The sequence below is a fragment of the Leopardus geoffroyi genome, chromosome B2 (assembly GCF_018350155.1).
Source record: "Leopardus geoffroyi isolate Oge1 chromosome B2, O.geoffroyi_Oge1_pat1.0, whole genome shotgun sequence".
Lineage (NCBI taxonomy): Eukaryota > Metazoa > Chordata > Mammalia > Carnivora > Felidae > Leopardus > Leopardus geoffroyi.
The window spans coordinates 126054187-126081566 of record NC_059332.1 but is presented as its reverse complement, the minus strand read 5'-3'; the positions used below and the strand labels follow the sequence as shown (position 1 = coordinate 126081566).

Below are 27380 nucleotides of genomic sequence, written 5' to 3'. Positions count from 1 at the left end.
TATTCTGTGTCACAGGTGACCCGATCTGAATTCCTCAATGAGACCATAAAAGGGACAGGTGGAAGAGATTTGAAATGTGAGAGGGATTTGAACCAATGGGGGATTCTCTGAATCTCTGAAGATGGAGGGACGCATACGGCAAGGACCTGAGAGTGGCCTCTAATTGCTGAGAACAGTCCTTAGTCAGCAAGAAAATGGGGACTCAGTCCTACAACTGCCTCCAAGCTCACAACCGAGTGAGCCCGGAAAGAGGGCTCCAAGCCTCCAGATAAGAACTCAGCTCAGCCAGCACCTTGAGTATGAGACCCTGACACAGAGAACACAGTTGAGTCACATGACTGCTGAATTACAGAACTGTGGGCTGATAAACGGGTGTTGTTTTAAGCTGTCCAGTTTGTGGGTAATTCATTACACACCAATAGAAAATTAATATAAGTGCCATATCCCGCGGCTAGACTGTAAACTATTTTAAAACCAGGGTTTTGTATACTTCTGTATACCTTCTATATAACTTTGGGAAATGCTCTAAGTTGACAGTGAGAACCACTTCCTATGTTTCTTTAACTGGCTTATCTACGGAGCTCTTAAAAGTCCTCCTAAAGTACAGACTCATTTCATTTAGACCTAGATTCTTGCTCTGGTTTCAAAGAGACATGGATCAACTTTTTCAAGAATAAAAGAAAAGGTCATTAGTGTTTCCAAGTCCTACATTAAAAAAGAGAAGTAAGAGGCAATGAATTGGAGGGTTTTCTGAAACTTGTATTTATTCCCTATGATTGTTTTGTTTCTCCTGCCAGTTGTGACATTATATAGGAGGAACACTAACAGAGGAACACTTTTAAAGACTCAGGAGTTAATTGGACATCAGAGTTAGCCAACTGGAAGTCAGCCAGGAACAAAGAGGGGGAAGAGTGTTACAAAGAAAAGGGATATTTTGTGAAATATCTGGAGAAAGAAAAGAGCAGACCTGTTCAAGAACTCTCAGTATTTCCGTATGATTCACATCTAGTGTAGAAGAGGAGAGGGCAAGCTCTGAGGCATGAGAAATAAACAGGAACCTGAAGACTTTGACTTTTCCTCTGGCTCTAAGACCATCTTAGAGTGCTCTCCGAAGCCCAATAATGTATCTATGCTAGTGTCAGCTAAGAGCTAATGAGCTTGAGTCCCTCATGGGTGAGTGGTCGGTGCAGGAGTTTCATGGGCTTTTTGGTGGCCTCACGAGAATGTCCAAACAGCACTGATTGAACCTTAGAGAACCACTCCCAGGTGAAGCCCTACCATGAGTGCCTTCTATCTGGACAAATGACAGGAAATAAAGCGATTTGGGTTCCCAAGCTCTGCCAGAAGGATAAGAGCAGTAATGGGTTTCAAGGTTCCCCAACCCTAGAAGAGTAGGAACATGGACAGCCTTGTCTGTATCCAACTAAATTGCCTCTTTGTTCTACTGAATGAGTGTATCAGAAGACAGTCCATAAATGCAAGACAAGTTAACTTATACTCATTCTTCCCTTATCAATTCTTCTCGACTAGCCCATCATGGATTTACCTCTTTGTGTATAATAGTATTAACATTTCCATTTTTCCTAAGGAAAACCTACCATTTAGAGTTTAGTTACCATGAAGAATTATTTCATTGAAGAATAACTCTTTTTTCTACGGTTACTGCAGGAAGATAGTGATCTTTCTTACAAGTGGATATTTTCAAGGGCAATTAAACTGTTCTTATCCTTGACAGAAAGAAGCAGATTTTTTTCTATGGCTTTGATTTCTAAATAAGGCTTTGCTCCTTTCTATCGCTAATGTGGGACAGGGCTGGGAAGGATGGAGTTAAGGTGAGTCAGGCACAAACACGAGGCAGGGGGTGGAAGAAAAAGTAGCTTTCTCTCCAGAGAGGTCTTTGACATGGAAATGCGCCTCCAGAAGATAATGCAGAGGGAAGGAGCCCTGCTGGTGCAGGAGTTGAGGAAGATGAGCCCAAAAAACTAACGCCCAATACCTCCCTAAAACAAATGGTGAGAATGAAAGAATGCACTGTTGTGCTTCTCACAACCTCCTCAAAGGAGAGAGAAGGTGACAGGGCACTTGCTCTGCACCAAGTCCTTCAGAAAAGATATTTGAGGCCACACTCTCAAATGACAGCACCTCGCACACAATTAGCGCAGTGTAAAGCTGAGGTAAGTCGGATTTCTTACTTTTCACATTCAGATTGTGAATAAAGGGGGCCCTGAGAGGCGAAAAATAGACTTCTGTTATTTTATCAATGGTTAATCAGTGAAATTTTAGAAAGAGTTTCCCACACTTCGTTCCACCCCACTTAGGATTTTCTGGCTTTGACCGGCTCCTTGTCACTGTTGTTCAAATTATACTGTGGCCTGCTGTTTTTCTCCTTCTTCAGAAGGGGCCCAAATAATGTCAGTTGATGAGCAAACACGGGAACCTGCCTGAAATTTCCTCACCTTCTCTTGTGTAAGTGTAACTGCTGCTTTTGTTGCCGGTTTAAAAGTCAGCTTTGCAGAGAAAAAATTACCACAGCTAATGGGCCGTTGGTCATAGTTGGTCATAGAAAGCCGTTGGTCATAGAAAGCCAAGGAAGGCAAAAGCCTGGAAGCTGATTAACCCTGTGACATTGTTGATTGAAAGTGGTTAGGTTAGAACATGACACGTACCAAGGACAGATTTTTCCATCTCGCACCCTCCACACCCCCACTCAGCACTTCCACTGAAATAAAACCTGGGTAGGGAATGGGATATTTCTCCCAAGTGTTAGGAGTTCGGTCCAGTTTTTCCCTCCCTCTAAAGAGTTATTGGCAGGAAGCTGGGGGAGGGGTGGTTTGTTCAGGAAGCTGCCTGGCACATGGAAGTGTAAGGAAAGGGGATTCTCTTCTTTTCTGGATTGTTCAGTCACTCACACTCCAGGATCCTTCTTAGGGGAGAAGGAAGATTGCTACTCCATGCTTTCTGTGCCAACAAAATAAATAAAAAATAAAGACTGCATTATTTCCCAGATCTCTTTACATTTATGTATACCGGCTTCTAAGGGATACATCTGGGGAGGCTCTAACCACTTAGTTGCTGTGGAATTTTAGGTTAGTGTCTTTCTTGCTTTGAAAACTAAAACTGATTTTCACTGATAGGAAAAAATGAACACACCTACACACCTTCGAAGTGTGCCGTAAACCCCCTATTTTCTCCCCAGCAGAGGAGGCCAAGGTTAAATTTGGTTAAACTTCCCAGGGTCGGGGCGCCTGGGTGGCGCAGTCGGTTAAGCGTCCGACTTCAGCCAGGTCACGATCTCGCGGTCCGGGAGTTCGAGCCCCGCGTCAGGCTCTGGGCTGATGGCTCAGAGCCTGGAGCCTGTTTCCGATTCTGTGTCTCCCTCTCTCTCTGCCCCTCCCCCGTTCATGCTGTGTCTCTCTCTGTCCCCAAAATAAATAAACGTTGAAAAAAAAAAATTTAAAAAAAAAAAAAAAAAAAAAAAAGAAAAAAACTTCCCAGGGTGCCTGTGTGATGTGTATCTCACAAGTACACATCATACGGTACACAATATCTGTTACGTACTTTTGCTTTTAACAGCACTTCATGAACAAATTTTCCTGCCAGTAAATTTTCCTCCATATTTACTTTGAAAGGCTGCTGTGAATTAATCTCTTTCTGATGTTGGATAACTCCTCCTCAGCAGAGGTGAAAGGAAGGCATCAGAGGCATGTCTAAAAGCCCGTAAGCGCTTTGCCTCTGCTATTGACTCACCTTGTGCTCAGGGTAAGCATTAAGGCAAGTCCCTGCTCCTTCAACCTCACCCTCTGTCAGAGGTGGGAAAGGAGGCAGCCAGGTATCTGTTGCTGAGAAGGGGTTCCTGAAATGGGAAGGCCAAAGGGTGCCCAGAGAAGGGGCTCAGGAAACTTGAACCACAAGAACATCCCACACTCCCGTTCTTCTCTTAGAGACGCTTTGTTCATTTTGCCATGCCACTGACACTTACCTATGGTTCCTTTCCGAGGTCTTGGATTATAATTAAAGCCCAAAGTAGATCAAGATAAACATTTTACAGTTAGATGAAGACTTCAGATGCCTCTGTTATCGTGGCCTCCGTATTTTCAGTGTGGTCTAGACCATAGATAAGTCCATTTCAGAATGCACAGGAAACAGTAAAGGAAAATTGCTTATCTCCCCCTTCTTTTCCTCTTTTCCTGGTCCTGAACAAAAAGAGTTGCTTCTTTGTCCACTCTTATCAGCCTCGTTTTGCCTTATGTATTTTTCCCAAGATCCCAAAGCAGCAGGCAGGGAAAACAGAGAAGGCCCTTTCCAGCTCCCCTCACAGCTCCTGGGTGACATCTCCAGGAGAGGAGCTCCCTCGTTCTGTGGCCATAATGTAGGTAGTGGAGGAAGAGGAGAAGGAGGAAAGAAAAGCAGGGCAGGGCAGTCCTCATTTCCCTTTTACCTTCCATTGTTGTCTCTTCCTTTATTTTGGCACAGAAAGCATGGAGTAGAATCATCTTCCACTAAGAAGGATCACTCTAAACCTCCATTAATACATCCTCCTTCGAAGAGATTATGAAGGTACATGGTTCTATCTCCAAAAGATCTTACAAGTCTTTTAATTTTTTTTACATTTATTTATTTTTGAGAGACAGAGAGAGATGGAGCAAGACCAGGGGAAGGGCAGAGAGAGGGAGACACAGAATCCAAAGCAGGCTCCAGGCTCTGAGCTGTCAGCACAGAGCCTGATGTGGGACTCGAACTCACAAAACTGCGAGATCATGGCCTAAGCTGAAGTCAGACGCTTAACCGACTGAGCCACCCAGGCACCCCAGGATCTTTCAATTTTTAAGTTCTCGTGGGTTAGGTGCAGTGTAAGAAAGTAGAAATGCATAGATACGTACATTTATGATAGATAGTTAAATATAGATGATAAAACATCAATTACGACTAACTCTGACTGCATAATTCAAATGGCCCTATTACATTTCCAAGCTCCTTTTCAAAACTAATGTATGTCAGGGGCAACCTCCTATATTATCTCAAAGTCTGAGGCATATTCTAGAAGAAATCAATCACAAGAAATAAATAAAATATAATAAATGCTATGGTAACTACTTGATTTCTTGCTTTGCTTCCTAAATAATAGAATTATGTTCAGTAGGCAAATAGCTGAAAATAACTCCAGTATAAATAATGACATAATTATATAGTATAATAACTTTCAAGTCCACTCATTATTGTCTCTTCTTACCACTGCCTTACTAAAAATACATAACATTATTGAGTGTTTACAGTTTGCTAGACACAGATCTAAGGACTTTACACATATCAATTCATTTAATCTTTACAACCTGATGAAGTAACTATTTTGATCCTTGATTAATAGAGGAGGAAACTAAAGCATAGAGAAAGTAAGACACTTTCCCCCAAGGTCATGGCTTATAAATCCAGGATTCTGAGGCACATGATGAAGGCACTCGGTCCTCTGCTGCACCTCTCACCAAGAACTGGCTCTTATCCCTCCTTTCTTTCCTGATGGATCTCCCGGTCTTCAGTGTCTCTAGCCCACCATCACACAGCTACCAAAGTGATTACACCAAGTCATCATGCCTGTTTAAAGTCCATCAGTGATTGCCTTTAGCCTTCAGAACAAAGTCCAGGCTGCTTAGTGTAGACCCCAGCATGTTTCCTATTCTTATCTGAAGTGTCCTTCCAATGTCATTGTCTTTCTATCACTCACTGCACAAATGTCCTACACATTTTCTTATCTCTCAGATTTTACATAACATTCTCTTCCTCAGCCTTCATCCCTATTTGGAATCCAGATGAGATTCTAGCTCCTCCATGAAGTCTCCCTCTATCTCAAAGCAAGAAATAGCTTCTCACTCCTCTAGCCCCCCACTGTACTATATTCATTTCTTATGGTCTTTATTTTTGTTTTTATTTTTCTTTTCTGCCACCTTCAGTATTGCGTCTTATATGGTTATCTGGATTACAGCTCCTAAAAATTAAAGACCCTGCTTTGTGCAACTTTAAACTTAGAGTGCCTTGGGCATAGTAGATGCTCAATATATGTTTGTGGAATGGAAATTCCCTCAGATTCTGTACGGGGGAGAATACCTAGGTTTGCCACTTGTGGCTGTATTAGTCCACAGAGAAGGGTGGGAGAAGTTTGCCGCTGTGGGCATGCAGGAAGGAAAATTCCCAAAGTTGGGGGAGACCGTGACTCAAAATATAATGTCCTTGACTTGTCAATTATGGTCTCATATTTCTGCTGCATGAATAAGTAGGGGAAACTACTCTGCAGCAGGCATGGCTTTCTTTTTTCCACTTCCTATTTACTTTTCTTCTGAGTGGCCCCATCATGATTAAGCCTAACTGACCACTACAAAAATGTCTCCCCACTCCATGCAATGCATATGGATTGCCACAGAAAAAGCAGATTCAGTCATGGCCTCATTCCCTCTTCACTTTCTACCTGTCCAAAATTCTTTTTGCTCCCATGAAGACATTGTCTGCAACGGTGGCAGGTAAAATGTTATTAGAAGGAGATAATAAGGAGGTAATAAAAACATTTAAAAATAAATTTTAAAAAAAGAAAAAACAAAGACAAAAGAAAGGAAGAGACCCAAAATATTAAAAATAATGGGGGGTGAGGCACCTGGGTGGCTCAGTTGGTTAAGTGTCCGACTTCAGCTCAGGTCATAATATCATGGTTCATGAGTTCAAGCCCTGAGTCAGGCTCTGTGCTGACAGCTCAGAGCTTGGAATCTGCTTCAGATTCTTTGTTTCCCTCTCTCTGCCCCTCCCTTACTCTCACTCTGTCTCTCTTTTTCTCTCAAAAATAAATAAACATTAATTTTTTATTAAAAATAAAAATAATGGAGAAGAAACACAAATTAGAAGAAGTGATTTAAACAGCAAAAGCAGGGGTACCTAGGTGGCTCAGTTGGTTAAGCATCTGACTTCTGCTCAGGTCATGATCCCATGGTTCATGGGTTCGGGCCACACATTAGGCTCTGTGCTGACACCTCAGAGCCTGGAGCCTACTTCAGATTCTGTGTCTCCCTCTCTCTCTGCTCCTCCCCCACTCATGCGCTCTCTCTCTCTGTCTCTGTCTCTGTCTCTCTCTCTCTCTCTCAAAAATGAACATTAAAAAATAGTTTTTTAGAATTTAAAAAAAAGCAAAAATGAAAAGGAATGGAACAACATCTAAGGAAAGAGAGAAACCACCCTCCCCCACCCCATTTTTTCTTTCTTAAAATAGTATTCCAGCCTCTGCTGAAACCTGGAGTATTCCATCCACCTAAACCTCACTTTCTCAGATGTAACTCTAATGAAAACTGATATCCCTGATATCCCAAAGAGTTGAAATGCTTGCCTCCAAATCACCAAATAGCTTCAATAAAGACCTTCATCTTCCACTTAGATAAGTTCCTACATTTTATTGCTTGGTCATGGGTCAACTTGGCATTGATATTGTGCAGATTAATGGAAAGAATAACACTACTTCCATTAAGACAATATACCTGGGTCTAATCCTTTCCCCACTCTCTTCACTGACCTAACATCTTCCTCTAACTGTGTCTCCTGCCACCCATCCTAAACAGTAGCTTCAAATCATACAAATAAATTTTAGTTCAGTTGAATGACACAGATAGTCATCATAGATAAGATGTAGAAAATCTCAACTATAATCTTCACATGTATACAGTCCTCCTGGCATTCGTTCAAAACATTAACGATTCTTTCTAGCAATTCCTTTTTGTCACTTTACTTTAATCCAAGGACTCTCTAGGTCTTTGTTTTCAATCCTGAGGACTAGTGCATTCCAGTTCCACACCAAGAGTGAAGTATTTCCTTAAGATATTTGAAGTGTTCACTTCAGCTAAGACTTTACCAGCTGAAGGCTTTTGTTAAACTTTTCTTTCTTTCTTTCTTTCTTTCTTTCTCTCTTTCTTTCTTTTCTGATTACAGAAAATATCACCAACTTGATTGATCTTTCCTAAGGTCTATTCCTAAGAACCTGATTTTCTCCCTACTTCCTTCTCCAGGCTTTGATTCTTGGTACCTCCTAAAATCTGTTCTTCCATTATGAATTACTGAGGCTTGCTTAAAATCTAACCAAGTGAAATTCAATTTAAAAAATAAATCAAAACTCAGAAACTAGAAATAAAAAAATATACGCAATTGCAAAAACACAAGATGGTGGCATAGTTTATAGCTACATAAGTAAGGAATACTGAGGGGTTTTACTTCTTTGCATGCACATTGACAGGCCACAGAATGATCAGCCTGATGAAAAGGAATGTGTTCTTATGCTTCACTGATAGGACTATCAAGACTAGATTATACCAGGAAAAGTTCTCATTTTTCAGAAGTTACCCATAATATTGTCTCCTGGCATAGGTAATATATTTGAGGAGGTATAAAGGCAAACTAGAGAATTTCCAGTGCAGACAGTAATGAGTAAGAAGTAACAGATAAACTGTTCTGACCAAGATGGAGGAATAGGGAGCAAGTTTGCCATCTTGCCCAAAAACAAAAAACAAAAACCTAGATAATGTACGTGACACAAAATTTTAAGACAATGGGCATCAGGCAACAAAGGACAGTGATTTTTGAGAGATGGTAGGGGGAAAAAAGGTAAATTCTATGATTATTTCAGGTTATTGCTTTGAGAGAGATATCAGGTAGTGGCTCAGAATGAGGAAAGCCAGATGAAACTTAATGGCACCCTGAGCTGAAGACACAGAGCTGAGAGTCCAAGGAGATCAAAGTAGCTAGAGTTCATAAAACAAAGTACTACAGAGGAAAGTGATGAACAGAAAGAAACTCCTGGACCCGCAGAGGATCTTCCTCAAGAACCTAGCAGACTACTAGTCAGAGTATACATGTGAGGAAATACTTGATGTTAGGGAAAGAAACCATCTGAAAGGATCATAGCAGTTTCTAGTGCTCATAGTAGACTGGAAATAGTGCCTGTTCCCACAAACCAGACTAGAAAATCTTAAAATTTATAGGGCATGGGTAAATTCAGAGGGTCCTGAGTCAGTAATAGAGAATAAATAGCCTCAGAGTAAATGTTACTCTGGTTCTGACTAAAAGATTTTAAAAGAAGGATGAAATAGATCCAAACTATTTTCACATTATTTACCTGCATCCCAAAAGAAATCTGAAGAATATTTTTAGGAATACAAAATTATGCAGCACCACGAAAGTAAAATTCACAATGTCTGCGATTCAGTCAAAGATTACTAGATATGCAAAGAAGGAAAATATGACAAAACAAGGGGAAAATTCTATTGAAATATACCTTGAATTAATGACAGCTGTTAGAATTAGCAAAAAAGGACACTGAAGCAGTCGTGATGAATGCATTCAATATGTTACAAAAAATTCTGTAGATGCATAACACACTTTAAGAAATGAGAACTATATAATGTCTTAGATAAAAATATAATGAATGAGATTTGTGAACTTGCAGACATAGCAATAAAAACTTCCCAAATGCAGCAGAGAGAGAAAAAATAATAATTAAAAGAAGAAAAATATAAAGTGCATAATGACAATATCACAAAGATCAGAAGGAATGAAATGGAATATACTATATTAAGTTCTCTATATTATCCATAAATTGTTAAAAATCACTGAAACATAGACTAAAATAAGTGAAATTGCTTACTATAAACCACTAAGCAACAACTAAAATAGCAAAACAGTTTTAATTAGTAAGCCAAAAAAGGAGATAAAATGAAATCATAAAAATAATTGATACAAAAGAAGGCCAAAAAGAGAAAAAGGGGGTGGGGGGAGAACTCATTGAAACATAACCAGAACTAATGGCAGATGTTAGAATTAGCAGAAATGGACACTCCAACTAAAAGGCAAAGATCGTCAGACTGTACCAAAATAATAAGAGTTAATTATACACTACTTAAAGAAACACCCTTTGAATATAAAGGCACAAATAAACTATAAATAAAAGAATGGAAAAGGGTATAGTATGGTAACACTAACCAAAAAGAAAATTGAAGTGGTTATATTAATATAGACAAAGTGGGTATCAAATCAAAAGATATATCTAGGGATAAAAATGATTATTTCTCAATGGTTGGGACCAATTCATCCAGAGGATATAAAAATGTTAACACTTATGCATTTAATAACAGGACTTCAAATGTATAAAGTTAAATCTAATAGAGCTGCAAGAAGAAATAGAGAAATACAAATTATAGCTAGAGGCTTAAGTTTATTTCTCTCAGTATCCAAAATATACAAAGAATTTATAAAACTCAACACCCAAAACACAAGCCAATTAAAAAATGGGCAGAAGACATGAATAGACATTTTTCCAAAGAAGACATCCAGATGGCCAACAGACACATAAAAAGACTCTCAACGTCACTGATCATCAGGAAAATACAAACCGAAACTACAATTCTCACACCTGTAAGAATGGGTAAAATCAACAACACAAGAAACAACAGGTATTGGAGAGGATGTGAGCAAGGGGAACCTTCTTGCACTGTTGGAATGCAAAGTAGTGCAGCCACTGTGGAAAACAGTATAGAAGTTCCTCAAAAAGTTAAAAATAGAACTATCCTATAATCGAGCAATTGCACAATGAGGTATTTACCCAAAGAACACAAAGATAATAATTCAAAGGGATACATGCACCCTTATGTTCATAGAAGCATTATGTACAAGAGCCAAACTATAGAAACAGCCCAAGTGTCCATCAGCTGATGAATAGATAAAGAAGATGTGAGATAGATAGATAGATAGATGATAGATGATAGATGGATGGATGGATAGATAGATAGATAATAGATAGATAGATGTATATATAATATACAATTGAATATTAACCATAAAAAAATGGCATCTTGCCATTTGCAATGAGGTGGATAGAGTTAGAGGGTTAAAAAGCAGAATAAGTTAGTCAGAAAGACAAATACCACATGATTTCCCTCATATGTGGACTTTAAGAAAAAACAAACGAGCAAAGGGAAAAAGAGAGAGAGGCAGACAAACCAAGAAGCAAATGCTTAACTATAGAGAACAACTGATAGTTACCAAAGGGGAAGTGAGTGGGGGAAATAGATGATGGGAATTAAGGAATGCACTTGTTATGATGAGCTCTGGGTGTTGTATGGAAGTGTTGAATCACTATATTGCACACAGTGTAAATCACAGTATATGTTAACTAACTGGAATTTAAATAGAAACTCTTCTAAATACACACATAAATAAATAAAAATTTCCTTCTTTCAATATTTGATAGAACAAGTATACAGAAAATTATCTAGGACATAGGATAGTTAAACAAGACTAATAGTCAAATTTACCTAATTGACATCTATAGAACACTTCTCTCAACAATAGGAGAATACACATTATTTTTAAGTGCACAGGGAACATTTAACAAAGCAAACCATATTCTGGGCCGTAAAACTAATTTCAGTAATTTTAAGAGGATTTAGTTCATAAAAAGTGTCTGCTCTGACCATAGAGAAATTAAATTAGAAATCAGTAACAGAAAGATCTCCAGTAACTAAATAGCAAGTTTCTACATAACCCAAAGGGCAAAGAAGAATTTAAAATGCAAATTAAGAAGTATTTTAAACTGAAAAGAATAATATGACATATCAAAATTTGTAAAATGCTGTCAAAATATTTTATGGGGAAATTTATAGCATTAAACGACTATATTAGAAAATAAGGTTTCAAACCAATTAACTCAGTTTCAACCATAATAAACCAAAACGGGGCTTGGCAAAACTATGGCCCATGGGCCAAATCAAGATCACTGCCTGTTTTTGTAGAAATAAAGTTTCATAGGAACACAGTCATGCTCATTCTTCAGTATTCTATGGCAACATGCATACTGTGGTGGCAGAATTGAGTAGTAGTTGGACAGAGAATGTAGGGCTCACAAAACCTAAAGTATTGCATCTAGTCCCTTGCCTAAAAGGTTTACTCACCCCTGAACTAGAAAAAGAAGAGCAAATTAAGCCCACAGTAGATGGAAAAAGACAAGCAATAAGGATCACATAAAAAAACTCAGTGACATTTAGAAAACAAATGAATAAATAAAAGCTATGTTTCTTGAAGAGAATCTATAAAAGTGATTAACCATTCACCAGACTTACCAGAAAAATGAAGGAATACACAAATGACCAACATGAGAAATGATAGAAGTTACATCACTACAGATTCTACAGATAATAAAAGGAAAATAAGAAAACACTTTGAACTTTGTACTAACAAATTCAACAACAGATGAATGAAGAAGTTTCTTGAAAAACATAGATGACCAAAGGTCATTGAAGAAATAAGTAATCTGAATAATACTATACTTATTCATGAAAATGAATTGTAATTTAAAATCTCCTCACAAAGAAAGTTCCATGTCCACATGGCTTCCCTGGAAAACTCTTTCAAAATTTAAGAAAGAAATAATAACAAGTTTACACAAATTCTTCTAGAAAGTTGAGGAAAGATTCTTCTCATCTCAGTCTGTAAGTCTATCACTACCCTGATACCAAAAGTAGATGAGGATGTTAAGACAAAAAAATTCTATACCAATATTCTTCATGAATAAAAATGCAAAAATTCTTTGAAGTTTAGCAAATCAAATCTAACAATACATAAAAAAAGATAACACATCATGAAAGAGTGGAGTTTATCCCAAGAAAGCAATGTTGATGAGCAATTTTGGTCTAACATTTGAAAGTCAATTCATTTAATTTGTCAAATTAACACACTGGAAAAGAAAAATAATATGATCATCCCAATAATCGCTTCTCGGCCTTTTGGCTAAGATCAAGTGTGATCATCCCAATAAATGCAGGAGTAATATTTGGCAAAATTCAACAAGTATTTCTGTTAAAAACTCTCAGCAAACTAGAAATAAAACTTTCTCAATTTGATAAAAGTCATCCATGAAAACCTACAACAAACATCGTACTGAATGATAGAAATAAATATTGTCCCCCTAAGATTAGGAAAAACACAGGGATGTCTGAACTTATTACATCTATTTAACACTGCACAAAATGTTCTACCTACCACAATTAGGAGCGAAAAAGAAATACAAGGCACCAGATTAGAAAGGAAGACATAAATTCTCCTTATTGTTAAACAGTATGGGTGCATAAAAAATACCTTGGAGCTTACAAAAAAGCTGCTACACCTAATAGTAAATTTATCAGGTTTTCAGAATACAAAATAAAAAGTCAATTGTGTTTCTATATACTGGCAAAAAATTAAAAATTGAAAAATACCATTCAAAATAATTAAAAACACAAATTTTGTAGGAATAAATTTGACAATAGACATGCAAGACTGATGTGTGAATATCTACAAAACATCGCTACAAGAAATTGAAGAAGACTCAAGTAAACACAAGGATAGCAATCCTCCATTAAGATGTCAATTCTCCCCAAATTGGTCTAGACTCAGTGCAACCTCAACCAAAATCCCAGCAGGGTTTTTATAGATATTGACAAGCTGATTCAAAAACTATATTAAAATGTGATGGACCTAGAATAATCAAGACAACTTGGAAAATGTAGAATAAAGTTGGAGGACTAATTTTATCTGATTTCTCATTATGATTGACTTATTGTATTATTTTTATCAAAGACTTATTACTGTTCACTTATTATAAAACTACAGTAGTCAAGATGATATGGTAGCCACATAAAGATAGATAAATCAGTGAAACAGTTAAGAAATAGAGCTTTGTATTTATAAATAACTAATGTTTAATCAAGTTGCAAAGGCAATTCAGTAGCAAAAGGGTATTCTCTCAACAAATTGTGCAGGAATAATTGAATATCTTTAGGCAAAACACATGAACTCCCATCTTATCTAAAGGCATATACAAAAATTCAAAACTGATTATAAATCTAAATGTAAAATCTAAAAGTATAAAACTTTTAGAAGAAATTATGTCAGAATTTCTTTGTGAACTTCAGTGAAGCAAAGACGTCATAGATAAAATAGCAAAAACATCCATAAAATAAATAATTGATAAATTGGATTTTATTAAAATTAAAAGTTGTTTTCAAAAAAACACTGTTAAAGAGCACAAAAAGACAAACCACAGTCTAGAGAAAATATTCTCAAATCATGTGTCTTCCAGAGAAGAAAAGGAACTTCCAACACAAAAATCCAGTTAAAAAGATGGACAAAAGAGTGGAACAGATATTCACCAATGAAAGTATACAAATGGCAAATAAGCACATGAAAAGATGTTCAACATTAGGGAAATGCAAATTAAAGCTGCAAAAGCACTAAACATCTAGGATAATTAAAGACTGATACAAGCCAAGCTAATGTCAGTGAGGATATAGAGGAAATGAACTCTGCTGGTAGGATTTTTAAATGGTACAACCACTTTGGAAAATAGTTTGGCGGATTTTTTTTTTTTAAACTAAATGTACATCTGATCTAATCATTCCAATCCTACTTATTTATCCAAGAAAAAATTAAGTCTTATGTCTATACAAAGATTTGTACATGAATGTTCAGAACAGTTTTATTTGTAATAGCCAAAAACTGGGAAAAGTTCAAATTCCATCAACAAGTAAATGAACAAATGTATCGAGGTATATCCGTAAAACAGAACACTATTCATCAACACAAAAAATATACTGGAATGCTCTGCAACATATACAGATCTCAAAATAATTATTCTGATTGAAAGAAGCCAGATTTACCAATCCACCCTCCCTAAAATAGTATATATGATTCTACTTACATGAAACTCTAGAAGGTATAAAGTAATCTAAAGCAACAAAAGGCAGATCAGTGGTCCCCTGGGGACTGAGACAGGGTAGAAGGAAGAGGGAAAGTATTAACAAGGATCATAAGGAAAGTCTTGAGGATGATGGGTATGTCCACTATCTTGACTGTGATGATGATTTGTGGGCATATACATATGTCAAAACTAACTTAGTTATACACTTCTCATATGGTTAGTTTATCATATGTCAATTATACCTCAATAAGCTATTTTTTAAAGGAAAAAAGAAGTAACTGATGGAAATGTTTAACCAAGAAAAGAGGAAACAATAAGGTGAATAGGATAAGCATCCTTAAAAACTTGAAGGGCTATGTCTGAGCCAGATGGCTCTAGAAGAACACAACAGGAAGAAAAATGTGGGTTACACAGATATGTAACCCTGCTAAATCCATGCTCCACATAGTCCAGTGTTAGAATGGTGCCACAAACAAGAGACATAGTCCAGCTAACAAAAAATAACATAAGAATAATTCCATTTCCTCCCTTGCATTTCTTGCACAATATGAAGTATACGATCTCCAGTGATGCTTCTTAGAATTGCCTTTGTCCCTCCAAAAATTTTCTCATACTCTGTTGGCTCTGGGCCATATTTCCCAGAAATGTCTTCCCTTAGCCCATCTGCTTGCTTTTTATTCTTCTCGTTACTGTTGCTGAATCTGCATCACCAGATTCTGTCAGCACAGAGCCCGATGTGGGGCCTGAACTCAAGAAACGTGAGATCATGACCTGAGCTGAAGTCGGACGCTTAACCAACTGAGCCACCCAGGCGCCCCACCAGAGCCTAAACAAATAGGCTGACCACAGCAGATCTGTCCTTGGAAATCAAAGAAGGGGAAAAACCTGAGTGGGTGACACTAGAATCTACCTGACCAATCTAAGGGTGAGAAAAACTTCGGAACATTCATTCAGTGAAGGGAAGAACATTGATGAGGTTAAGCGCATGGTTTAGCTCCAGAGCTAGAATTTTGGGGTCCTCTGCCCTGCTCTATTATTTACTAGCTGTGTGACATTGATAAATCTATCCAACCTCTCCGAGCTTCATTTGCCTCATCTATAAAATGGAGGTAATAATAGTCTCCTAAGATGAATCTCTGAGCACTAAATGATTTAATACGTGTAAGACAGTTAGAACTAAGCCAGCAATAGAAAGCTCTGTGTAAGTACTAGCTATTCATATTGTGTATTAATAACCTTGACCCTTTCACACCAAAGATATTTTTGGAAATCAGCATTTAGCCAAAATGGAATGGGCAGCCTCAAGTGGCAGGGAGCTTCCTCTTTCTAGAAGTGATCAAACTGATGCTACATGAGTACTCCACAGGGAGATTGCACATCAGATTAATTCATTTGATACTGACTAGACCAGGAACCGCTGAAGTCCCTTTCATATGTGAGAGTCTATATCTCCATGCAGCTTTTTCCGTCTTGGTTATTTTTTTTTCCTGCTTTCCCAATTCATCCACCCTAGATCAGAACATCCTGAGTTCTCTTGATCCTAGACTTTTTATTTTAGCTTGAAGGGGTTTCATAAAAAGCCTCCTTTCAGGTGAGAAAACTGACAATTCATAAAAGAGAGAAATGAAAATATGAAAAATGTTAACCTCATAGGAAATCAAATATTTGATAATATGAAGAATGTCCCTGCCTTGTGTATACACAAGTTTTTAAACCACTCAGATTTTTATAAAAAATGTAAAATGTTTTCAGCCAACTGACACCCACATAAAAGGAATCTTTTTGCAAGATGGATGAAATAGGAAAACAAATTTGAAGTTAATGTACTCCATATAGAGCATTGACAGTCACTTAACCATAAAATTCATTTCCCTGTTTTCTTTTTTTCCTATTTCTTTTGCATTCAGGAAAATTCTAAGTAAACAAATGGGTTTTTCTACCATGGTGTTCAAAGAAAAATCCATTTCCTAATCAGAGTGAAATCAATAATAGCTATCAGAGTTTGTCCCCACATCTGCTTTTTCTCTAGCCCCAGAATGTGGGTGGGGTGTTTTTCCTTTTCGTTAAAGGCTGTCACCACCTCCTCTGAGAAATTGCCCCCCCTTTCCTGTACCTTAAATCTTTGTCTCTGTTCTGACATACCCCTCAAACTTGCAAATATCTCCGTGTTTCTCTCATTCATTAAAAACCCTCTTTTGACCTTGGGTCCATCTCCAACTATCAACCAATCTATCTCTTCTACCTCTTTGCTCATCTTGTCTGTCCACTGCCTCCATCTTCTCCCCTTTAATTCTGCTCTTATTCCTGTTTTAGAATGATCTCAGATGTCATTTCCTAATAAGATACCAGACATCACCTCGACCCCACCAAAAGTGGTTGATGTCTCTGAAGGGCTCCAGTGATACCCCAAAATACTCTTTTGAAATTCAGGTTTGCCTCAATAGCCTTGAGAGCAGGGCCACTGGGCTTGGCCATGGTAAATAAAGAGATGCACACGACTCTTTGCAGAAGGAATGAATGCCCCAATTCTAGAGAAAATGCATATGAAAAGGAACTGATGAGAATTTATGCTATAACTTTGATATATTGGGATTTTAAATTTTTCAGATCAAAAGGGAAAGTAGTCAGTAATCTCTTTGGCTCTGAGTTCCGTCTCTAGATGCAACAATGTATAAGCCCCTTATACTAGTCATTATTTTTTTTTTTTTTTTTTTGGTTCCCGCCAATCAGTAATTCAATCATGAATACATATTTTTCCCTAGGCCATTTGGGCTGATCCTCTCTATGATCTACATAACTTCTCTTGACCTGTCCTCCACATTCATTGACCAGTGTACTGCTATGGCCATCCCCAGATTGTCAGTTACTTCCTGTCTGGCATAGAATTGACTATCATAATATAAGCTTTCATACTCAGTGTCACAGACTTTGAGATACAGAAAGATGTGGAGATATAATTTAAGCTTTATTTATCCAAGGCCACATAGTTTGATTTCTTTTCTTTTTTCACTCGGGGTCTTTTTGAAAGTTTAAAATTTTTCATTTCATGTATCTTATTTTTTAAACTTTTTAAACTTTTGAACATTTCATATATCTTATTTTTTAAACATATATCTTATTTTTTTTTTCAACGTTTATTTATTTTTAGGACAGAGAGAGACAGAGCATGAACGGGGGAGGGGCAGAGAGAGAGAGAGACACAGAATCGGAAACAGGCTCCAGGCTCTGAGCCATCAGCCCAGAGCCCGACGCGGGGCTCGAACTCACGGACCGCGAGATCATGACCTGGCTGAAGTCGGACGCTTAACCGACTGCGCCACCCAGGCGCCCCAACATATATCTTATTTTTTAAAGTTTCATTGTGGTACAGAAGTACATTAAGAGCTTTGCTGACATTTTCTCATTTAATATTTACAACAACCTTGTCGAGTTCACATTATAATTATAAATGTATGCCCATTTTACAGTTGAGAAAACTGGCGTGGAAAGAGATGAGGAAGGTTAATTTAAGCCATGCAGCTTGTAAGACTTGAGTCAGGAGAGGCTGTTCCCAGGGCCAACGTTCTTAACCAGTACCCTACACTGTCTCATAGCAAATCCAAGAACAAATCCTCAGAGAAAAACTGACTATAGACACTTAAGTATGTAGTTAAAAAGAGAATAAAGACTGAAAAAATAAGAGAATAAAGAATAAATATTTCTGTATTATTAATAGAGTGTGTACATTTTTAAAAAGGTAGAATGACATGGGGAAAGAAGAAAAAAAAATAAACATCTCAAAAATAACACTTTAAAGAGGCTCCTCAAAGCAAGTACTTGACTCTCAGGCCATTAGTCATGGATTTAGATTTTTCTTTTAGGCTATTGATAGCCAGTGACATGGCAGTTTACAGATTTAGTTAATCATTGTTCTCTCAGTGAGCAAATTTTTCAATCTGTTTTAAAAACAGTCAAGTAAAAGAACTAAAACATATTAAGCCAACTTGGATGGGAAAGGAGAGTCTTAAAACATTTGCACTGACATCATTGCTTACCTAGTAGAGACGCTCCTAATATTCTAGGAAAAACAAGTCCTTGAGGAAGGGTTTCTGTTCTCAGAGAACATTCCACAAACCTTTATAATTACGATGAAAATGCAAGGCCCAAGAGACTTGACCCTACCAACAAAATCATCCTCAACATACATGCCTTTATTTCCTAAGGTAATAGATAAAAATAAGATAGTTTAAATATGAATAAATGGAGGGGATCTGTTGTCTGTTTGTTTTCCTATGACATGAGCCCATCTCTGTCTCCTCTTTGAGTTAATCATCATCGAATTACACTAAATCAGAGATGGCAGGGGCTGCGACTGGCTGGATACCAGTGTTTCTCATTGTTTGGTTATACTGGAAAGTCTTTGGAATGAACTTAATCTGAAAGACCTTTAACCAGCAATTCCTGTAGACTTCTAAACAGCAGAGGTTTGGGGTTTTTTTATTTGTTTTTTGGGTTTTGGTAAAAGACACATGAAAGGAGGAGTGTGTATGTGTGTGATATATATTTTTTTCTTCAGTTAAAAATAAGACAATATTAACACTCTTTCTCTTCCTCCCACCCCCCCTCCTTTCTCTCTCTCTCTCTCTCTCTCTCACACACACACACACACACACACACACACACACACACGCACACACACACCCTCTTTCCCTCACAAAACTTTTGCTGTTGGAAGTCTAAGAGAATGGGAACAGGGCTCATGGGTGTGGAGAGGGAGAGATTTCGTTTTAATTTCATACATTTCTGTTTGTTTGCTTTTTTAACCATGTTTGTGTGATATTTTTAGTTAAAATAGCCTTTTTGAAACCTGAACAAAATGAAAAGGCAAAAAGACACGACACACACAGACACACACAGCTGTGTGTGTGAAGGAAGAAGGGAAGTACAAGCAAAATATTCCAAGATGGCCGTGGCATTAGTATTACTCTCTAGCTGAAAAGTGAAGTTTTTCCTGGGGAGTTACATTGTTTTCCCTTCTTCAGGGGTGGGGTGAGGGATAAGGAAGGCAGATTTGCATCTGATTGGCAGGTTCTGTGAGAAACTATCCACTCCAATAAGTTTTCTTATTTAGACAATTTCTTTCTCAAAATTGATGGTGCCCTTTCCTTTGAGGCGGGGGATGGGGTGGGGAATTGGATGTTGTTTCTAGTGACTGCTGGGAGAAGGGAGTGGGGGCAGCTGTCTGACTGAGAGACTGAAAAGGTTCTGGGAGAATGGAATGTTGTTGTTTCTCCATTTTTGAAGCCACTCCTCTTTTTTGATCATGTTTATACTTTAAAATTTCACACAGTGGTCAAACTAGGCAAGGTGCAATTTCACATGTCCCCTATGAACACTGGACATCCACACTCGTCCTGTGTGCACCCAGGCACACGATTTTTGTGGACATTTAAGATGAGTACCTTAGTTGTGCATGTGGGGTGTGGGGAGGGGGGAGATCGCATTTTAATACCAAAATGTGACAGTCACATATTTTTTTTTTTTAATTTTTTTTTTTAATTTATTTTTTTCTCTGTCTTTTGGGACAGAGAGAGACAGAGCATGAACGGGGGAGGGGCAGAGAGAGAGGGAGACACAGAATCGGAAACAGGCTCCAGGCTCCGAGCCATCAGCCCAGAGCCCGACGCGGGGCTCGAACTCACGGACCGCGAGATCGTGACCTGGCTGAAGTCGGACGCTCAACCGACTGCGCCACCCAGGCGCCCCAGACAGTCACATATTTTAAATGCAGCCCCCTTTTTGCCTTCCCTATAGAGTCTTCTTCCTTTTTAATAGAGGTAACATATAAATCCTAGTGCTGTTCTTTTCAACTATAGTTTAGAGTTACACTGAAGAAGATGGTTATAAATAAGATAAAGTTAAAATACATATTTCAGATGAAGCATTCCACTGTGCCATAAAAAAGCAAGCTTTAAGTTGACTAAAAAGGAATATTCCAGCAATTACCCAAAGATTCCACAGCTGCTAAACTAGAGAAACTATCTTCCTTTCTTTGAGGCTAACTCATCATCTCTCACAATTACCTCACAAGTAATCAAAGCTTTTATGAAAACGTTAGTAGCCAAAAGAGCCACTCTGAATGCCTTCATTCCACTGGAACACTATTTACAGTCTTGTTTAGTGCCACTAATAACTTTTTTTTTTATTTAAAAATTTGCTCTCCTGAAATCTGCTTTAACAACAACGATAAAGTATGGTCTAAAATATTAACATAGTATACGGATAGAGCATCCATTTTCTAAAGCATTTCTTTACAACATGTAATAAAAAAAGAGTATTTGGGGAAAGGGAAAGGAGGCAGTTGTTGATTTTGATGACTGCTGTATCCAAGTTTGGTGGAACTCTTCACGTTACCTGAGAAAACCTGCTTGGGGGAATATATTTTAGGAATATATGTGCATGACTTATAGAAATTCATGGTAGATAAACAGCCATGCCTACATTAGATCGTGGTCCAGGCCTGCATTCACGAGATGCCTGACCAAGACTTTATGTTCGGTTTTGCTAACACAATCACATACCAGAGGTACATGCTGCTCTTCAAATGCATGTAAGGACTTAAGAGACTGTTCTTTTCTACTAGCTCCTAAACCCTTGTATCAGCCAGCTAGTACCAAAACAATATTGCATAACTAAACTAAAACTCTTGACCTTTTGTTGGCCTATAAAAAAATAAGCATTTTTTGGGGGGCGCCTGGGTGGCGCAGTCGGTTAAGCGTCCGACTTCAGCCAGGTCACGATCTCGCGGTCCGTGAGTTCCAGCCCCGCGTCAGGCTCTGGGCTGATGGCTCAGAGCCTGGAGCCTGTTTCCGATTCTGTGTCTCCCTCTCTCTCTGCCCCTCCCCCGTTCACCCGTTCATGCTCTGTCTCTCTCTGTCCCAAAAATAAATAAATGTTGAAAAAATAAATAAATAAAAAATAAAAATTAAAAAAAAAAAATAAGCATTTTTTTTCTCGCTCATATATCTGTACATTGAACTCAGCTGATACAGGCCAGCCTTAGCCAGGTTTGGCCTCAGACGTTGGGTTGGACGCAGGTCTGCTAATCTCTCCATGAACCAGTGGCTATCTAAGACATGCTCTTTTCAAAGCAAGAGGAAAAAGCACAAGAGGGAAAGTTCCTCTACACGTTTTAAGCACCTGCTACTGTCCACCTGCTGGTACCTCACTGGCCAAATCACAGGGCCACGGCCAGCACCGATGGGACAGGGAAGTAGACTCCTCCCACAGGAAGAAAAGAAGAACGTGCACACTTGCTGGCCAAAACTCCAATACCCCAAGACCCTTTTTTCTTTCCAGGTCATTTGCTCTTTCTCTAGCGGTCTCATCAAACCCAACGATTTCTTTCCTGTCTATGGATTATCCATGGATAATTCACCAATTTATATGTCTAGTGCCAAACTCTCATCTTAGTTCCGGAGTTTTACGACCAAGGAACTACTTGGCAACTGTACCTGGACATTTCAAAGACAGTTCAAATGTAATACATTTAAATAAAACCCATGATTACCCCCACTACCTCTGACAGACCAAAATTGGCATTCTGCTAGCATTTTCTATGCCACTGAATGCCACAATATCCGCCTATGCAAACCAGGAATCTAGGAATGTATAATATTTATTCTCCTTCAACTGTGAAGTCCAATTGATTGCTGAGACTCATTCTACCTTCCACATGTATCTTGAAACTTTTGTTTCTGCTTCTCTTCATCTTCACCAGCATCCTATTCCACCCTACCAGCAATTTCTTTTTGGATCACTCTAATATCTATTAACCGATACTGGCCCTATTTAATTTGTCTTCCATTTAGAGTAATATTTTTTGTAAAGCAAATCTGGTCATGTCACCATTCCTGCTTAACGCCCTTTAATGGTTTTGTGATTTTTAAAATATGTCCCAAGTGATGTGACACTACCTCTTTCGAAAAGGGGAGCTTAATTGCCCTCCCTTTCAATGTTCATAGGAATTGGTGACTTACTTCTAACAAATAGAATGTGATGGAAATACCGTGTGACTTCTGAGACCAGCTCTTAAAAACGATGGCTCTCTCTCCCTCTCTCTCTCGCTCATCAGTAGCTCTGAGGGAAGACAGCTGCCATGGCATTGGACACTCAAGAAGCCCTGTGGAGAGGTTGATGTGATAAAGAGCTGAGACATCCCACCAGCAGGCAGTACCGATTTGCCAGATATGTAGGGGAGCCACGTTGGAGACCCTCCGCTCCAACCAAGACTCCAGATGACAATAGAGCTTTGGTTGACATATTGACTGCAACCTCATGAAAGATCTGAGCCAGAACTGCCCAGCTAAGCTGCCCTTGGATTCCTCCTCCACAGCAACTGTGAGATACTAAATGATTATTATTTTTTAAGGCACTAAGTTGGTGGCAAATTGCTACATGGTAGATAACTTCCCATTGCTTTTAGGACAAAGAACAAAATGCTTAATGTGCTTGTAAGAGCCTCCATTCAGCCTCCTAGCCCTGCCCCCTAACATATCCCACCACTCTGCCTCCCAGACATTCGGGCTTTCTTTCAGTTTTGTGAATTATCATGCTCCTTTCTACCTCAGGGCTGTTGTTCATACTTTTCTTTTTTTCCAGTAAAGATGTTTCTTTCTCTGTTCACTGAGTTTTAGCCTATATTTCCACTAAATCTCAGCAACGTTTTTTACTTCCCCAGTTGTACTTTCCCAGACATCACTGACCTGGACAAGTTCTCTTACTACAACCTCTCTCTGTAGCATAGATCTCATCCACCTGTATACATAGTTATCATGGATAATTTGATTCATATCTCTTTCCCACTAGACTACAGGAGAGCAGTTTATTCACCATTGTAGGCCTGGTGCCTATAATATGATCAGCCTAGAACTGGCAATCAAGGAAAATGTGTAGAATGCATAGATGAATTGACACGGATGTGCACAAAAACAATAGTACTGGGCAACACCCGGCAGGTTCAGAGGGACCAGAGCTGGAAGGCTGTGTGAATAAGTTAAAGGCCGATTGTCCAATTTGCCTTTTATCCCCACAATTTCTGCTGCCTCTGTCTTTCCATGTCTCCTTCAGGACCTGCCTTCCCCTTTCTCCCTGCTTCACCTTAGAAGTTTCCAAAACTCTCATGTCTATTTTCCCTGTTTGTCAATCTCAGCTGTCAACCAAGGGTCAAATAAAATAATTCACACCCAGGTGCCTGTTGCCACCACTAAATTCCATTGTGCTGGAAGGCACTGGAGGGAAATAGACATAGAGGAAATGAGCTGGCAAGTGGGGCAAACCCTAAGACAGAAGGGAGGCCAGGTAAGAGCTGGCAACACTGGAGTAAATCCAGGGCAGGAAGAGAGGTGAGGACAGAAGAGAGGACAGCAGGGTTAGTTCAGACCAATGCCCAGCAGGGCTCCTGATCTGAAGGCATTCAATCCAAGAAACAAGAAAGGGACATAGGTTCCAAGCTATAGAGTGCCTGCGGCGGAGCTAGGTTCCATGGAGGAATGAGCTAAAGAATACAGGGGAGACAAAGACTAGCACTGAGGAAAGAGGCCTTCAGGAATAAGCAGGAAAGAAAAGCCTCCAAATCACAAACCATAGAAGAGACCAGCACCCCTGTGGACATCAGAAAATTGGAGGAACATAGAGAAGGGAAAAAAAGCCTTCCCATATAGGGCATTGTATCCATAGACTCGCCATTCTGTTCCAAACCTACCTCTTCCGGTCAGAGGGCACAGAAGGCTGTTCTAAGCACCACATGGCCAGGGGCAGTTCTGATGGTTCCATCCAGACATCTTCACAGAGCTCCCCTTAGGACAACAATAGATGGTAAGTGTTCACACCCCATTGGTGGACTGAAGGTTTGCTGGTTGGTTGTTTTTCCAACTTAAAAAATATATTTGAGTTAAATGAATAGACATTGATTATGGACTTCTAAAGATGAAATAGCCAAGGAGATTATTGCAGCATGCATTAGGAACACACGTGGCCTCAAAAATACCTGCCGATACCTGCCAGGAAGCAGCTACCTCCTCTGGCAGCTGAGTGTGGTCGCACGCTGAGCCACTGAGCAGTTCCTAGCAATGCGGAGTCAAGGTGACCATGGCTGACATCACACATTCAGGGAAAATCCTGAGATAGACGGTGAGGAGATTTAAAGAATCATATTTTGAAATAATACGTTTCTTCCCTGCCTTTAATTTGGTAAACCCTAAAGCCTCTTAATGGCTTTAGGACAGTTTATTTATTAGAAATATCAGTGGCATCTCAGTGACTAGAAGGAGAAAAATGGACCAAAATACCACTGGTCCAGGATTTTTTTTAATTTGAAGCTTTGGTGACTGAAAAAGATCAGCAAACTGCCCCAACTGATTGGTCTTGAGTGGATTGTGCAAAGATAAGAAGAAATTCTAAATGATTCATTGGTTTTGCCACAGTTTGCTCCATTGTGTGGACAGACACAACACTTTTAACCTATCACATAAAGAGAACACCGCCTCGTCTGGCATATCTCCTAGTCCATATGTCACCTGAGCTTACAGACTCCAGGATGAGAATACCCCACCCCAACCACCACCACCACCCCTGACCTAATGGATAAATTACGCAACTACATCCTTTGACATGCGCTGTTAGAAGTCAAAGGCCTTCAGAAGAATTGCCCTAAGACTATCACGTTTGCCTTCTGAACTTCGCTTTGGGGCTCTGCTCAAGTGCGGTCTGGCAGAGAGGGCACTTCCCTGGCCATAAATAACCATTGAGTCTGACCATACTTTCTCATTCTTAGTGTTGGGAAAGTAGGAGGGCAGCTCTGGTTGCCACCATTTATGTGGCTGGTAACACGTAGTGTCATCAAAAATAAAATTATAAAATCAAATGTATTTGCTCTAATTTGTTCCCAAAGTGATGTATCGAAAAGCTATGTAACCATGGGAGAATATAAACTCCTCAAAGATGCCTTTGGTAAGCTTCTGAAACAAGTCATTGTCAACTGCAATGAAACAGCCCAACAGTCACCATCTATTGGAAATCTTCCAGGGATAAGTTGTCGCTGTAAGAGTTTTCAAAATATTTGCTTTTTTTTTTTAATTTTTTTTTTCAACGTTTATTTTGTTTTTGGGACAGAGAGAGACAGAGCATGAACGGGGGAGGGGCAGAGAGAGAGGGAGACACAGAATCGGAAACAGGCTCCAGGCTCTGAGCCATCAGCCCAGAGCCCGACGCGGGGCTCGAACTCATGGACCGCGAGATCGTGACCTGGCTGAAGTCGGACGCTTAACCGACTGCGCCAACAGGCGCCCCACAAAATATTTGCTTTTAAGTAAATTAGATCACATTCAGATTAGCCACACAATAATGTCAGTCACTCATTTGCATCCTCTTTTGTTTCCCTGAAAGGGGAGAAAAATACGTAGATCCAGCTAGTGGGGGATAACCTACCAATCAGCCGTTGCCAAAGTTCCCCCTTGTCTTCCTCCACCTTTCCAGGAACACTCCCTCTTCTGAGAAACATGGCTTTGGATGTCTTAGTTGTATGTCCCTGTGGCGGTGTGTTCCCTGTGATAGTGTCATTAATTGTGCATCTCATAAGAAAAAAGAAGGTGATCTCAGACACGAGGTCCTCTATGAATATTTAGGAGTATCTGAAAAGAATGGTCCGTCTTCAGCTTAGCTCCGAGAGTATCCTGAGCTAACGCAACACTGCCCCTCTTGCTTCTCGCCTGCTCAGCTGTCCATTACAGTGGTCATTTGACTACATTGCATTTGACTACAATTATTATTCCCGTCTATCCCCTCACTAGGACTCCTGGCCTTGAGACTATGAATGTGTCTTTTTCTCTTTGTGTCCTGAGTCCAGCACAGTGCTTGGCACGTAATAAAAATTCGGTAATGCTTGTTGGGTGAATGGATGGACAGACAGAAGACGGCTCGATGGATACTTGGCAAAATAAATGCAGAGGACAACGTCCACCTAAACCACAAATGCTGCCTTCTTTTATTGAACTTGGAAAGTTCTGACAATGTTTTGAGAACCAAGGTTATGTTTTGACCAAACTAATTTAGTGTTTTGCGAAGCATAATTTTGGAGCCCAAATGACTACGTTTGACAGCGTCTCTTTAAGCAAAACTGCATTTTGTTTAGACCAGGGCATCCTGACTGACAAGTTATATTTTTTCTTTGTTTGAAAGCCTTTGCAGAATGTATGAGTGCACCAGCTATGGATTCTTTATGGTTTCTGCTGCTTTATAACCTCTGACAGAAGGATCTTGCTTCCAGGAGTACGGTATCTTAGTGGCTTTCCCAGAATCCTTAAAATGCTATAAGAAGGCAATAACATTTACGAGGTACCTGAATTCTGCTAAAATGATTTTGAAAAAATGGGAGTTTTTAAAAAATGTGTCTCTTTAAGGGATAAAGATTAGAAGCAACGCTGTGGGACCTTGATGTGGCCCACTGAGAGGGCAACGGATGTGCGTCTTTGAGGAAGGGCTTAATTCATAAAGTACTTGACTCAACTCAACGCAAGCAAACCAGATGACTTTGCAAATTTGTCTGTGAATTGAATCATTTGTTCCAATTTCGTGTTTCAGACTTTCTGAGAAG

General features: G+C 39.1%; 1 long non-coding RNA gene across 1 annotated transcript in view; it reads left to right on the top strand.

Moving 5' to 3' along the window:
- Positions 1 to 27380, top strand: part of LOC123609093 — a 55444-nt gene that overhangs the window by 12880 nt on the left and 15184 nt on the right. The window contains exon 2 of the long non-coding RNA XR_006717606.1: positions 22863 to 23128. This is a non-coding gene — a long non-coding RNA (uncharacterized LOC123609093). The remainder of the gene's footprint in view (positions 1 to 22862; positions 23129 to 27380) is intronic.